General features: G+C 37.7%; 1 pseudogene across 1 annotated transcript; it reads right to left on the bottom strand.

Annotated features, from left to right (window-relative positions):
• Window positions 1–12,541: 12,541 nt before the first annotated feature.
• On the bottom strand, window positions 12,542–13,681 carry LOC149197097 (beta-glucosidase 40 pseudogene; annotated as a pseudogene). The gene is made up of 2 exons (XR_016255156.1): window positions 12,977–13,681; window positions 12,542–12,893 (listed from the first exon to the last, which is right to left on the bottom strand). The product of XR_016255156.1 is annotated as a beta-glucosidase 40 pseudogene (transcript).
• Window positions 13,682–14,262: the final 581 nt, after the last annotated feature.

Below are 14,262 nucleotides of genomic sequence, written 5' to 3'. Positions count from 1 at the left end.
ACATTTCTAGGGTGGGGTATTTGCAGAATAGCTTCTACTCTGGCAGAATCAATTATGATGCCATCTTTGGAGATGATGTGGCCTAAGAGTTTGCCTTCCTCTAGACCAAACAAATACTTTTTAGGATTTAATGACATACCATACTGTCTGCATTTTAGAAACACTTGTTTCAAATGATCTAAATGTTGCTGGTCTGATTTGGAAAACACAGTGAGGTCATCAAGATATACAACCGGAAGATCGTGAATTTCTTTTGCAAAAGCTATGTCCATTGCTCGTTGAAAGGTTTCTCATGCATTCTTAAGTCCGAATGGCATTTTAACATATTTGAATGTGCCCAATGGTGTTGTCAATGCAGTTTTTTCTTGGTCATCAGGATGAACTAGAATTTGATTAAAACCTAAAAACCCATCCAAAAGTGAGATCCTGAAGGCACCTACTACCCTTTGCAAAATATGATCCATCTTAGGTAAAGGGTAGTTGTCTTTCAAAGAAACTTTGTTTACATTTCTTAAGTCAACACATAATCTGATTTCCCCTATTTTCTTCCTGGTGGGCACTAAATTAGACACCCATTCTGAAAATCTGATTGGAGCAATTATCCCTACATCATGCATTCGCCTAATTTCTTTTTCAATTAAAGGAAGGAGCACAGGGTTGTTTCTTCTGAGCTTTTGTTTGAATGTTTTTGATTTTCTTTGAGGGGTATTGTATGCTGAATTACAGAGGTGTCATAAGACTTCACGTCTTCATAGCTCCAGGAAAAAACATCCTGGAATTCTTTGATCAGTTCAACATACCTAAGTTTTTGATCAGGAGGCAAATATTTGCACAATTTTACCGTTTTTGGATTCTCTACAGTTCCTATGTTGTAGTCTTCAATGTCTACTTTTGGAGGTTCCATCTGAGGTTTCTTTGGAATATCGTTGAAATCAAAGAGATCTTCCAAAGGAGTTAATCCCTTGGGCAAATGATTGTCTTTCAAATTGATAACTTCATATTCTTCTTCAATAATCTCATCAACATCTGTTTCTATAAGATCTTGTATTTCTTCTTTGGTAAATTTCATTGGATGAAGCATTTGAGTTTTGTTTTCTGCTAAAATGTCTATTTCAATTTGATTTGCTGGATCAAACTCACTAATTGTATCCTCATCTACATTAGTGCTAGAAAATTCTTATTCTAGGGTTAAAAAATTGTTGATCTGATTATCACTGTCGAACACTTGCCAGTTTTTCACATTATCAGGTACGACTGGCCCGTGTCTAATTTCTGTCGTGAATTGATGATTTGGTTCAAATGGCAATTTACCGGTGCTGGCAAACACTACTAGGCTATGAGCTTGCAAGTTATGTTTCTTCGGGATTTTGGCAAACTGAGTTTCCAGAAATGTATCAAGGATCTCCACGGTTGTCCCTCTGTAGTCTCTCAATCTGGGATCATTTGTCAAGAACTTCCCTTTTATGTGTTGAATGATTAAATCAGAATCTCCTAGGACTGACACTCTAGTTGCTCCCAATTTCTTGAGCAGTTTAAGACCTAGCAATAGAGCTTCATATTCAACCATATTATTAGTGCATCTAAAGTTCAACCTGTAGGCATGGCCTTCAGCATGATTGTTTTCAAGATTGTGCACGCAGACTCCTGCTCCTGCTCCTAACTCATTCACAGAACCATCAAATTCTAAGTACCAAAGTATTTCATGTTCAAAATTAGTATCTGGAGTTTCAGGGATCTGTTCAAGAAGGAGATCTGGTTTTTCAGTTTTTTCTGGTTTACCTGTTGCTTCATGATTTTCAGAAATTTCTTGGATTCGAACAATAGACCTTTCATTTGCACTTTTTTCTGTTTCATCTTTTATTGTGTGTGGGGGACCAATTTCAGCATTGTAAAGGATAAAAGAATCCATGTCTGAATGTACTGAGTAGATAGGGAAATTTTTAGGTTTCTCTTGACTACTTACTACATACTTCATTAAGGTTTCTCTGTATAGTCTCTTGGGTTGACCAAACACTGAAATAGTAGCGTAATACATGTCTAATTGCAGGGATCCTTGAAGCTTTGCACCCCAATATCTAGACAATAACATACCATACTTTGGAGGAATATCAGCTACTACTATGTCCATTAAAATGGTTTTGGCAGGATATTGGACTAGTGACACACATAAGTCTTTGATTAAACCCAAACATTTGACCTGACTTGAATCAAAAGAGAAAAGATCTTTATATGGCCTGGTGATGTTAAGGTCAAGTTTCTCCATTACAGATTTAGGCATTATGTTATGGGAAGCACCAGAATCAAAAATGGCATTATGGAGTATTTTATCATGTATGTTTAGACCTACATAGAAAGGAGGAATTTCTCCCTCTACTGTTTTTTCATTCACTCCAGGGCCAAATATCAATTCAGGCTGGTCATTGAAAACGTTTAGTGAATCTTCATTCACAAAAATTTTGAGTGATCTGCTAATTTTACTTCTGTAGACATCATGTTTAGCTAATTCTGATAATGGAACAACTATCTTTAGTTTGCCTACTTCTGTCTCAAGATTGAAAGGTTTTTCGGTCTGAGTTTTTGTATTTCGGAGAACTGAATTTTCTGTGTTTTTCTCCTCTTCAGGTGTGGGATTATGGGCTGAAGTTGTTTCCAAATCAAGTTCTAGAGGCTATCCTACTTTTGCATTAGCAAGGACAGCAGTGGAAGGTTGTCTGTTAGGTGTTTGATTATCTGATATATCTTCAACGATTGTGCTATCAAGGTTAGGACCTATTCTTGAAAGAATATGTACAGGGGGGTTACTGTTCTTACCTTTGTTAGGCTATTTGGTATCTTTCAGTTTGCTGATTTCAAGGACATCTATTCTTCTGCTCCTCAGATTGTATTGTTTGTGGACTTCATAAATGGATGTATCATATCCCTCCCTAAAGTCAAATGATTCACCTGACTGAGTTTGGAATTGTTTCACAATGTGAGCTTCTCAATGCTCTTGGGTCAAGAAAACTTGTTGTTCATTGTTGAGTCCCATCAAATTAATTTGAGTGTCTTCTATTGGTTCATAAGAAGTTGAGGCCTCAACATAATTTTCTTGAAATGGGGGGCTAATATTTCGGTCAGGCCCTGTCTTTCCAGTGTTAAGATTTTGATTCTTCCTAAAATTTCGATTTCCCCTGGTATTGCTTGGCTAACCATCCCAAGGGGATTTTCTCTCAATTGTTTCTACTCTATCCCCAAGTCTATCCATTCCTTTAATAATAGCATCTAATTTTTGTTCAAAGGCAGAAGGTTCTTCTTTGAAAGGTGTCCTCGTTTAAGCTCTGGCTCTAGACCGTTTAGATATCAGGTTGGCCTCAACACTGACAGCTATACTCTGCATTTCTTCTAAGTTTCAGAGAGCTCTTTCCCTAAGTTGGTATGCCATATCAGAATCAAATGCATAAGGGAATTTGATCAAGGCCAAATTTGGAGGAGGTCTGAGATTTTGAGGAATAGCATTGTAAACATTATTGAATCTGGTGCAGTAATATTGGACAGTTTCCTGTGTGCCTCTTCTTAGGTTTTCATACTCTAATAAAATGTGGAGAGGATCTTTCGTCTTTTCCCATCTGTTCAAGAAGGTCTGATAAAGAGCTTGTGGGTCATTGATACTGTTTGCAGGGAGGGCTCTAAACCAGGTTCTAACATCACCAGTTAAACTTTGCACAAATACTTTCATTCTAACATCATCATCATCAATCTCATAATTTTCAAAATAGTCGGTCATTTTCTTGGTGTGTTGTTGAGCTGTGTAAGTACCAGTACCTTCAAAATAAGTGATTTTACTTTGATAGTCTTGGGCCATGGCCCTTGGATTGGCAGGTAAGTTCAGGGGAGTATATCGGTTTGCCATGGTTGCAAAAATAGGTGTGACAACTGGAGGAGTAGGGATAACAATGGAAATGTGTGTTGTAGATGGATGAGTGGAAAGGGTAGTTGGAGGCACTGATGGTGGACTTGGAGAAGCTGCAGTAATCATAGAAAGGTTTGGTGTTCTTTCAGAGGTAAGCTCAGATTGAATGGAGTTCTACAAATGTCTGTCAGAGTGTGAACTAGCAGAATTTTCTTGTCTCTCTTGTCTTCTAAGAATCCTAGGAATCAGATTAGGATTTTCAAACACAAGTGGAGGATTAGGATCAGGATTTGATCTGGTGTAATGAATCATTTCTGAAGCCAGTTTCTAGGTATGTTTTTGGTTTTTTCTTTGAAATAGCTTGGACAATACAACTTTAACAATCTCTTTTAGGAGGTTTTTTAGATGTGGAAGTTTTGAACTTTCCTAAAGATTTATTTGAAAAAAGGAACTGATCAAATATTTATAACTAGATGTTCAGGCCATAAACTAGACCAGAGATAGACTGAAGCGACATTTATTTACTTCTGCAATTGCAAAGAAAAATCATTTCAAAGGCTACCTGGCTAACTTCAGGCTCCATCTGTAGCTTATGAAACAAATAATAGTAGCAAACAATTATTCAGTTCCCCAGTGGAGTTGCCAATGATGTTATCACTCAGGTTGTTCCCAAAAGTTTTAAGAAAGGGAATACGGCCGAGGTAACCACAGACCAATCTTTTAGATACAGAATTTAGCCAATCTGTATCCAGAGAGGGCTCTCTCTTTATGATTTAGCTTTGTTTTTAAAAGGTGTTAGGCTAGTTATGAAATTCAAGGGTTTTGTTTTGAGTTTGGGTGATGAGATTCAATAGAAAAGAGAGGTAAGACAAAATAGTTCAGTCCATTGGGCATGATGGAGTCAAAGGAGATGTTTTTTTGGATTTGGTTTCTAATGGAGGATGGCATCACAGAGCAAGGTAACCAAACAGGGAACAAATAGAGACTGGAATCAGATGGAATGGGCTCAAATGGGTGAAGGGCAGTTAAGAATCCTTCAACATATTGAAAGAGGGAAAATGGATGATTACTGATAAGGAGCAGTTAAGAATTCCTTAGCAAATAAACAAGATGAGAGAACTAGGAAACAGGAGCAATTAAGAATTCATTGTTTATTCTAATTCTGAAGAAAACACAGAGAACAATAAAGACTGAAAACAGAGTGTAATCAAGCAAATTGTGAATTAATCATTTTCTTCGTTATTCAGATTATGAAACAAAGATGATATAGTAAACAAGAAAACTGTAAAACACAAGATATAGGGGACTTATTGATCCGGAGTTTGATTCAAGAATTCTGTGACAAGTCCTCTGCTTCAATTCTTCATCCAGTAAGCCAGACAACAAATGTTTCCAACAGCTCTTTATTCCAAAGTTTCAATATTACAGCACAGTCTAGGAAATCTCTGCACAACCAACCTCTCCAAAACTCTAATGGAGGGGGTATTTATACAAGAAAATATGTACAACCTATATCTCATAACAGCTGTGAGATAAAATCTAGTTTTTAACCTAAATTAGTTTACAAGCAAAATAGAGACGACTAACTTATGCTGTGCTGGAGGCATGCCTTTAGGGTTCGGCTTGCAGCTGTCCTTTGTAGTAGCTCTGCACCGACTGCCTATCTTAACTGTGTATTAATTCTGATGTGATTTTCTTCAATGCCTACCTGATACTCTTTAATACTGATCTGACAGTCTTCAATTCTGATCTGATACACTTTAATGCTAAACTGATACTCTTTGACTTGTTTTGATGCTCTTTAATGCTGAACCGACCCCTGGCTCAATGTTGTTTGGCAAAATAGAACTGCTAACGTGTCTCCACACCGTCTTTCCTTTAGATCTTTCTTTGGCTACAAAGATTGCTGAGAAGTCTGGCAATTGATGTGCTGAAGGCCATGTTTTGAGAAAATTTACAGGTACCGGTGTCAAAGAGGAGGAAACCGTATACTGGAGGGTCGATTGATAGGCGGCAGAGCTCATCGATAGAGCCTTTTCTAGTCCAGAGGCGGTCGAGGATGAACTGCAAACTCAGTCGCTTCTACGCCTGGAGCACCGTTTGCAGCAAAAATATAACAAAAATGATATTTTATTCTTTTTTTGACAAAATGATGCTTGGCAGGAATTTTTGTTTCGAAGGATGGATGATGTAAGCATGACATCAGTGGGAGTACGGGACAGACAACGTGGCAGTGACATGGCAGGTGACATGGAGGGTGACGTCAGCAAAGGGTGATATGGCAGAAGGGTGATGTCAGCGGAAGGATGGTGGTAAGCGGTTTAGCCCACACTGCTTCTGGTGCTGGGCGGTTTCGGGCGGAGGGCTAGTGAACACAGCGGGGCGGCGACGCGTGGCATGGTAAGGGCGCCAAAACCACCGGCCGATCACACGTTAATGTTCGGCAGTGGAGGGGGGTGCGATACAGTTGTGGACCGTTGGATGTGGAGCTATTGATCGGACGGTGGACGCACTGTGGAGATGGCGGAAGGTTATGCTGCGGGCCTAATATAATATACGATGTATTTAAATGGTATCGGGCGCAATGTTATTGGTTCGGGGTTTTGTTATAATTAACCTGGGTGGTTAATTAGCCCAAGGTTGCATGCGGGGAACGGTTATTAACAAGTTCTAGATGAACTTATTAACCCTTCCTTTATATAGTGATATGGTTATAATTAACTGGGGGCGGGAATATTAAAAAATCAGGGTTTTTATTATATACACATAATACGGGATAGGGTAAGAAATGTTTGGGATTTATATAATACATATTAGCAGTTAATATGAAATTTGAAGTAAAAAGCGCTAAGTTACATAGTAAAAAAATTAGGCCTAGGGTAGAAAAAAGGGGTTCATGCGATATTTGTACAATTTCCTAAGTAAAAAGGGGTTTTACTTAGACACTTGATGAAAATGGAGGGAGTGGTTTATGTGATATTAAGCAGATCTCAATACCATTAGGGGAGTTAGTAAATGATTCTTTAGGGAAAAGTATGAAGGGGAGTTAGTCATGAAATCTACCTCGCTTGAGCTGTATCAAAATATTTTCCTTGCACTTGTGATGGGAGTGAAAGTTAACATATTGAGAGACATGATATATCACAAGTGTCATTTTGCAACACCAATCTACCTACCCAGACTACTTTTCCTAGCATTTTTTCTTCTTTCTTTCGGTGCACTTGGACTGGCAAACCCTTATCATCTTTTCTTTTCTTTTGCCTGGTAAGCCTACCTAAGTCTACACTTATTACATCAAAGGGCTCAGATTAAACTGTTGAGCTCCTTTGCTTCTGTACCTATCTACTTATCTTGCAAGATTAAACTGTTTGGACAGATTTTATTCTCTATCTCTAAAGAAAGAAATTCAAACATGAACTAGCCAAGATTAAGCTGTTTGGCCATTCATCAATTGTGGCATAATTTAACTTGCTGCACACAATGTTTTATTTACAGAAAATGAAAAAGTAGTGGCATTTTGGACTTGTAAGCTTTCCTAGTCATATTTTTGCTTGGGGTTCATTTCTTCTCATTTTTTCTTTTGACCATTTTATTCTTTTTACCCTTTGATTTTTCTTTCAAGGCATACCCTCTTTACATTTTTTAATTTTTTAATTTTTTGATTTTTTGATTTTTTTTGGATAATATGGAAAACCTTTGCAACAAGGAAAGGGATGAACATATTATAGAGCTCAACCAGTGAAATATGACACCTATTTCTATAGGAGTATAACACTAGGCACATTAATAATAGGTTCCAATACATGCCAAGTGCCAATGTGTGCCAAGTGATAATGTATGTTAATGTATGCCAAAGTGTTCTAGGTCATGCTATGGACTACAGGGCATGCCAACACATGCTAGGAGAGTACTATGCTCATAGGGCTTGCCAACATGTGCTTGGGTGTCCTATTCATGGTAAGATGTTCTAGGTACAAAGACGTTCCAATACATGCGAGGTGCCAAGGAATGTTAGTGTGTGCCAAAACATGTTAAGATGTGAAAATTAGAGTGTTGAGGAGTGCTAGGTCTCTCTCATTAATAGAATTGACAAAGCCTGATTATGTATTAAATAATATAATTCCTACACACACTAGTGGAACTTTATCTAAATGGAATTTGTTAGATAATAAACTTAATAGAGATGAATCATGCATTGACTCATAGGAAAATTATATTCTCATTACTTGAGGGAAATGATACACACTAATTACTTCTTAACAAATTGACTGACTCTAACCACTATGGCCTTAAACACATAATGAAAAAGACTCCACAACAATGGTCTTAAATCATTATCTTTTGACAAAAATATAGTAGCATGCATGTCACATCATAAAAAATTCATTGGAATGATCAATGATGACGAACATTTTTTGACCGTCACCAAAAGTAACCAAAAAGAGCATTGGTGAGGGTCAATAAAAGATCGTCACTAGAAGTGTCACCAAAGAGAGAATTAGTGATGGGCCTTTAACAAACCTCACCAAAAGTGTCACTAAAAATGGCTTTGGTGACAAACCTTAAAGGACCATCACTATATGCACTTACAATAACACTTTTTTAAGGACCGTCACCATATGCGACATTGGTGACGAACCTTAAAGGTCCGTCACAAGCATGACCCTCACCAATGACCTTTTTTATTGTAGTGGTTACTCCTGACTTGGTGGAAAAGTGTGGTTTGAGTAAGGAATTGCATGCAGATTCTTGGTTAGTACAATTAAATATAGGTACAAAGAAACAAGTTCATCATTGGGTAAGAGCTTGCGCATTTGATTTGAATGGTATTCCTACCGCAACACATTTGAATGTATTATCGTTGGGTTCATACAGTATGCTATTGGGTATAACAATGTAAACTTTGAAACGGGAACTGATACTGTTACCCATTTTGTAGAGGTGGCAAAAAAATGACCCGATTTTCAAAAGTGGTGATGCAGAATACACATGTTTTTTTTAAAACATGGTTTTTGGAACTTTAATTTTTTTCATGTGCATTAAGTTTTAGAATGGTATTGAATGGTAGTGATTTTCATCCTGATTTTAAAAAGTGAGTATTCTACATCACACCCTTTTTTTAAAAGACCTATTTTTTGACTTTAAATTTTCTAGTGTGTGAAATGTAAAAAATTATTTTCTAAATTTGATAGTTTTTGAAGTCGTCATTGTATTCATATTTTCTTGTTCTCTATCTTAATTTTTTTTTTTTTAGTGGGGTTTTTATTGTTTTGCATTTTTAAATTAGAAAGTCGATAGTTTGAATTTTAGATAATCTACATATTTAGACATCCTTAATTAATTTTTCAATCCACATGAAATAATTGTTTCTAAAAAACAACATTTTTTAACAATGGACATAAAAAATAACCATTTTTAACATAAATATAAGCAAAAAACTAAACGTTTTGATAATTTTTTGCTAGAATTAACATGTCAAAATCACAATTTTTATACAAAAATATTAACTAAAAATGGTCAAACAATAGTTTTTTTTATGAATTTCATGTCAAAAAGATAATAATAACTACTTTTTTTTTCAAAAATTAATGATTAACTTAAATCTAACCTCATTTAGTAACCTAAACAATGTGATACACAAAACTTTAATATTCATCAACCATGTGTAAGACCAACATTATTGTTTTGCCAAAGCTAACCATAAAAAATAATTTATCTAATGAATTCGCATCGTGTGACTGCACATATATTGTCGTGGCTATTTAGCACAAAGTTTTGTACCCCACGATTATGATGTCACTTAATCCTAACGAGCCTTCCCTGGCTTATCAGATGATCTACTTGCTCGTACAATTAAAATCAAATTTTTTCATGAGCTACTAACTGGATTCCTTGGTCAATACATCACCGTGTATCAGCTCGGGGATGATAAATTATCAAGGTGCTTGTTGTTGGGCTGATAAACCACTATTAGAGTGCTTTCCACGACTAATAAACCACATGTAACTAAAATATTGTATGAAATGACCATGATTTCCAAGAGTGTTGGCATGTAACAATAAGTTTTTATAAAGACTTTGTTTTTATAAAGACGTGCTCCCAATTGGTTGATGTCAAGAAACAATTACGAACATTGTAAAAACTGTTTCTTTTTTTGAATGGTTTTGGAAAATACCATTAGTTTATGGACACCAATATTTCTAAAGGGGGGATTGATTATGGGGAATTAACCCAAAATATATGTGCAAGGACATTTATTCTTAGGGAATTGATTATTTTGTGCCTACAAGTTTATGCATTTTAGCATGTGAGCTTGACTCTACCTTATACTGGAAGGAGAATTTATTTTTATTTTTTATTTCTATGGTAGTAAATTATATGAGCAAGTAAAAATTGTGCTCCATCATGCTAAGGATGGTCACTTTATGTTTTTCTTAACTTCGCTAGAATTCTTCCACCTTTCTTACCCAATTATTATATAGAAAAATACATATTTATGGAAATGGGATGAACCATGGAAAGACATGAGAGCTAGAGATACAAGTCATTAGAATTTATTTATCATTTATATAAGCAAAATAATTACATATGTAATAACAAATGCCTCTCCACAAGAACGAGAAATACTACAGATTGTTGGGTTAAACAATACTCCATCACGTTGTGGAGAATCATTCCATACCATGCATAAAATTGTTACTCCAAAAGAAAGCTCGAACTCCAAGTTGAATGAAAAGAAAAATAGAGTATGATGTTCACCGAGAAGAGAAAGAAAGCTTTCATGAAATTTTGTGTGCAAAGACAAAGGTAATCTAGTTTTATTATGTTGAAAAGATTTGATGATTCTGTGTGTAAAACTCCATATAATATGTCAATTTGTAAGTTGACTTCTTCCTGACGAATAAAAATATTGTTAACTTCTTATATCACTGGTTTTTCTAATCGCCCACCAATCCCCACGACATTTTCTTAACAACGTTCTCCTTATTCGAGTGTGTTAACACACGTCTTCTTCAGATTCAGAATTGAAGTTATTTACAACAATAACTATTGAATATTTTTGAGACTGCACCCTTAAGGATTATTTTAATCTCGTTTTTTCTTCAACAAAATACAAAATCCCATGGTGGAACTTTTCCAACTTTGCCAATAGCATTGTACTCCTCAAGTTTTTGCAGGTTTACTATGGGATCGATGCCTTCCTTCTCTTTTATATGTCCAATATAATCAATTATGAATAGTTTTTCCATTTGGTTGGAAATCCAGAATAAATTATCAAGTAACTTAGTTAACTGAATTTCCAGCTCATTGATTTTCATGTGCAGTGGTAAATGAGTTAATAATAACAAAATCAAGGATATCATTCCCCAGGTTCCACAACTTGCTTATGAAGAGCAACATAAGTCATAGAATTGTTGTCAAAGGACTTTTAAGATCAATTTCCAGCAATATTGGCTCAAATCTTTTGAAAAATGAATCTGCAATAGCTTCTACAAAAAGGAAAACAATATTTTGATTCATCTGATGAACAAATCGATAAGGATATATCATTATTGAATAAATATGAGTCACGGGAGACTACTTAGCAGCTAACAACCTTTTATTTCCCTACGTTTTTGTTTTCTTTTGCCAACCATTTACAACTTGCAGGGCGTTTTTGATAAAAACTAGTGTTAAAGGAACTATCGAAATCTCTAAGATTACCCTCAAGTTTTAGGAACTTCTCGCAATGAAGTCAATTTGGGTCCTTCTGCAAAAAACCCCGATCACATATGTCCACAATAGGCAACAAAAATTCACTTCCTAAGGCCACCTATGAAAATCAGTTTGCACAATGATTGAATTCTTCAATTCGTTGGCTTTTTGGCAGCCAATTATTTGGAACGCAAAATCCCCTTCTTGTTCATGTGATCTCTTTCAGAATTCTTCCACTGTGGAGTTGCACTTCCCCTTTTGGGTTGAGTGAGACTAATAACTCAGACCGCTCTTGTACTTTATGCGATTCAATGCATCCCTGGAACATATTTTATATGGTCTACATGGCTCCCGAGTCCCAACTCATATTTTTCGAGCACGTTGAAGGGTATATAAGATATGACAACAACTAGATTTTCCTTACTTTGCCAAAAAAATGTGGATCTTTGGAGAGCCTGCAGGAAGGCGAAGGCCACTCTGCCCACCGCCGCGCCACCACGGGCGGCCGGGGGGCGGATGGTCGATTCCCGGAATCGACCATCCGCCCCCCGGCCACCCGTGGTGGCGCGGCGGTGGGCGGAGTGGCCTTCCTGCAGGCCCTCCGCCCACCGTCGCGCCACCACGGGCGGCCGGGGGGCGGATGGTCGATTCCGGGAATCGACCATCCGCCCCCCGGCTGCCCGTGGTGGCGCGGCGGTGGGCGGAGTGGCCTTCCTGTAGGCCCTCCTACATAAAAATTTCACAATCCTACATAAAAATTTCATTTAAGAGAAGGAACCTGTGTCTCTACCTCTGGAACCTGTTTCCCTTCTAATGGGGGACGTGAATGCGCACTTTAGAAATTGACAGAATGTATTTGAAAATGACATGTTACAGCAATTATGTTGTTGGCCACGCAGTTCAAATTTCGTACGTGAAATTATTAATCTAATTATCCGAGTATAGTGGAATTCATGGTTACAGTCCACTTATTCTTGTTCTTTCAAACACCCCAATATTATGCCGGTAGAAAGCTTGGAATGCGTCAAGCACGGAAAGAAAGTTAAAACATAAAGCAAGTGGAAGGGTAGATGATCGAAACTCACGGAGGGCCAAAGTGCCGGAGTCGGCGAGAGTATCGTTGAGAAGAACTGAGATTATGTTGGTTTTGTTGTCCTTCACATAATATGTGGTATAATGGTTAATTCCCACAAAATCCAGCGACCCTTTCACGCGATTCGACTCTTCTGATGAGAATAACGGCAGTCGGTTGCCAACCCTCTCTCGCATCGACGCCGGATAGTCTCCGAAGAACAGCGGATCCATGAACCTGCAACCAGTTGTATAATTGTTGAGTATACGTATTGATATGATGTGCATGATGTAAGGACGTTTAATGTCATGGCTATGTACCATCCCAACTGGAAATCTTGCGCTCTCTGTGTGGCTGCAATATCTTCAGGAGAATCGGACATTGGCTCGTACCATATCACATCCAAAGCGATACCGACTCTCCCGCCTTGCTTTGCCTGCAACATTCATTAGTTCCAAATTTATAATGAAAATTGAATGCATTTTATCATGGAACAGCGGTACAGGCCATCAGTCCTTACATAAATTGATTAATGAAGAAGATAACCAGAAAGAAAGAAGAAATATGCATGCCTTGAAGTTTTTCCTGTATATGTCCACAGTTTTAGCATGAGAAAGAAGCACATTATGAGCAACAATATAGGGCTCCGTGGCAGAATTCCCAGAGCGGCAATAGAGGTGCAACAGAACGGAGCATCGCCCGGGAGGAGAGAGGCCTGCATCGTAGCCTTGAACGGCGAACGTGTGAGGCTCATTGAATGTCATCCAGTTCTTCACTCTGTCCCCAAATTTCTGGAAGCATGTTTCTGCAAACTTTGCATAGTCCTCTCTGCTCAGAAGTTCAATCAACATAACATATTTTATTCATTCCATTCCCTCATTCGCTAAGGTAAAATCCGTGAATCTATTGTGCAAACTGATTTCAATTGTAATAGTTATGAGTAAAGATCTTTACATAATTTTAGAACTTAGCCAGCCCTTATAGGCATCCTCTAGCGCTTGGGGAAGATCCCAGTGATAAAGAGTCACATATGGCTTGATTCCTGTAACTTTCTCTCAAGAGGTTAGCTTAAGGAACTTACTAATCATCAGAATAAATTGATGAGAACCGTATATTGGATCGCATACCGTTTTCCAAAAGCGCATCTATGAACTTATTGTAATGATCGATTCCTGCTTGGTTGATAGCTCCACTTCCATCTATACATCATGCATTCATCTCTCAATTAAGGATGAGTATAACATAAAAACACAATGAGTACTAACAGAACTGAAAGAAGAAGATTGAGAAGTATTGATAATCTTACTGGGGAATATGCGGGACCAAGAGATGGAAAATCTGTAGGCATCCATTCCCATATCCACCATAAGCTCGATATCCTCCTGCACAACTTATTGATCCAATGATTATACACAGTACATTCCTTGTAACAGGGAGTCTATTTCGATCAGGTTGCAGGAAGGCCACTCCGCCCACCGCCGCGCCACCACGGGCGGCCGGGGGGCGGATGGTCGATTCCGGGAATCGACCATCCGCCCCCCGGCCGCCCGTGGTGGCGCGGCGGTGGGTGGAGTGGCCTTCTTCTTCCTCCAGGCCCTCCGAAGAT

The sequence above is a fragment of the Pinus tabuliformis genome, chromosome 2_2 (genome assembly GCF_031772625.1).
Source record: "Pinus tabuliformis cultivar Carrire ecotype Pingquan chromosome 2_2, CPIR1, whole genome shotgun sequence".
Taxonomy (NCBI): domain Eukaryota; kingdom Viridiplantae; phylum Streptophyta; class Pinopsida; order Pinales; family Pinaceae; genus Pinus; species Pinus tabuliformis.
The sequence above is the reverse complement of the archived record's forward strand: the minus strand, read 5'-3'. Positions and strand labels throughout refer to the sequence as shown.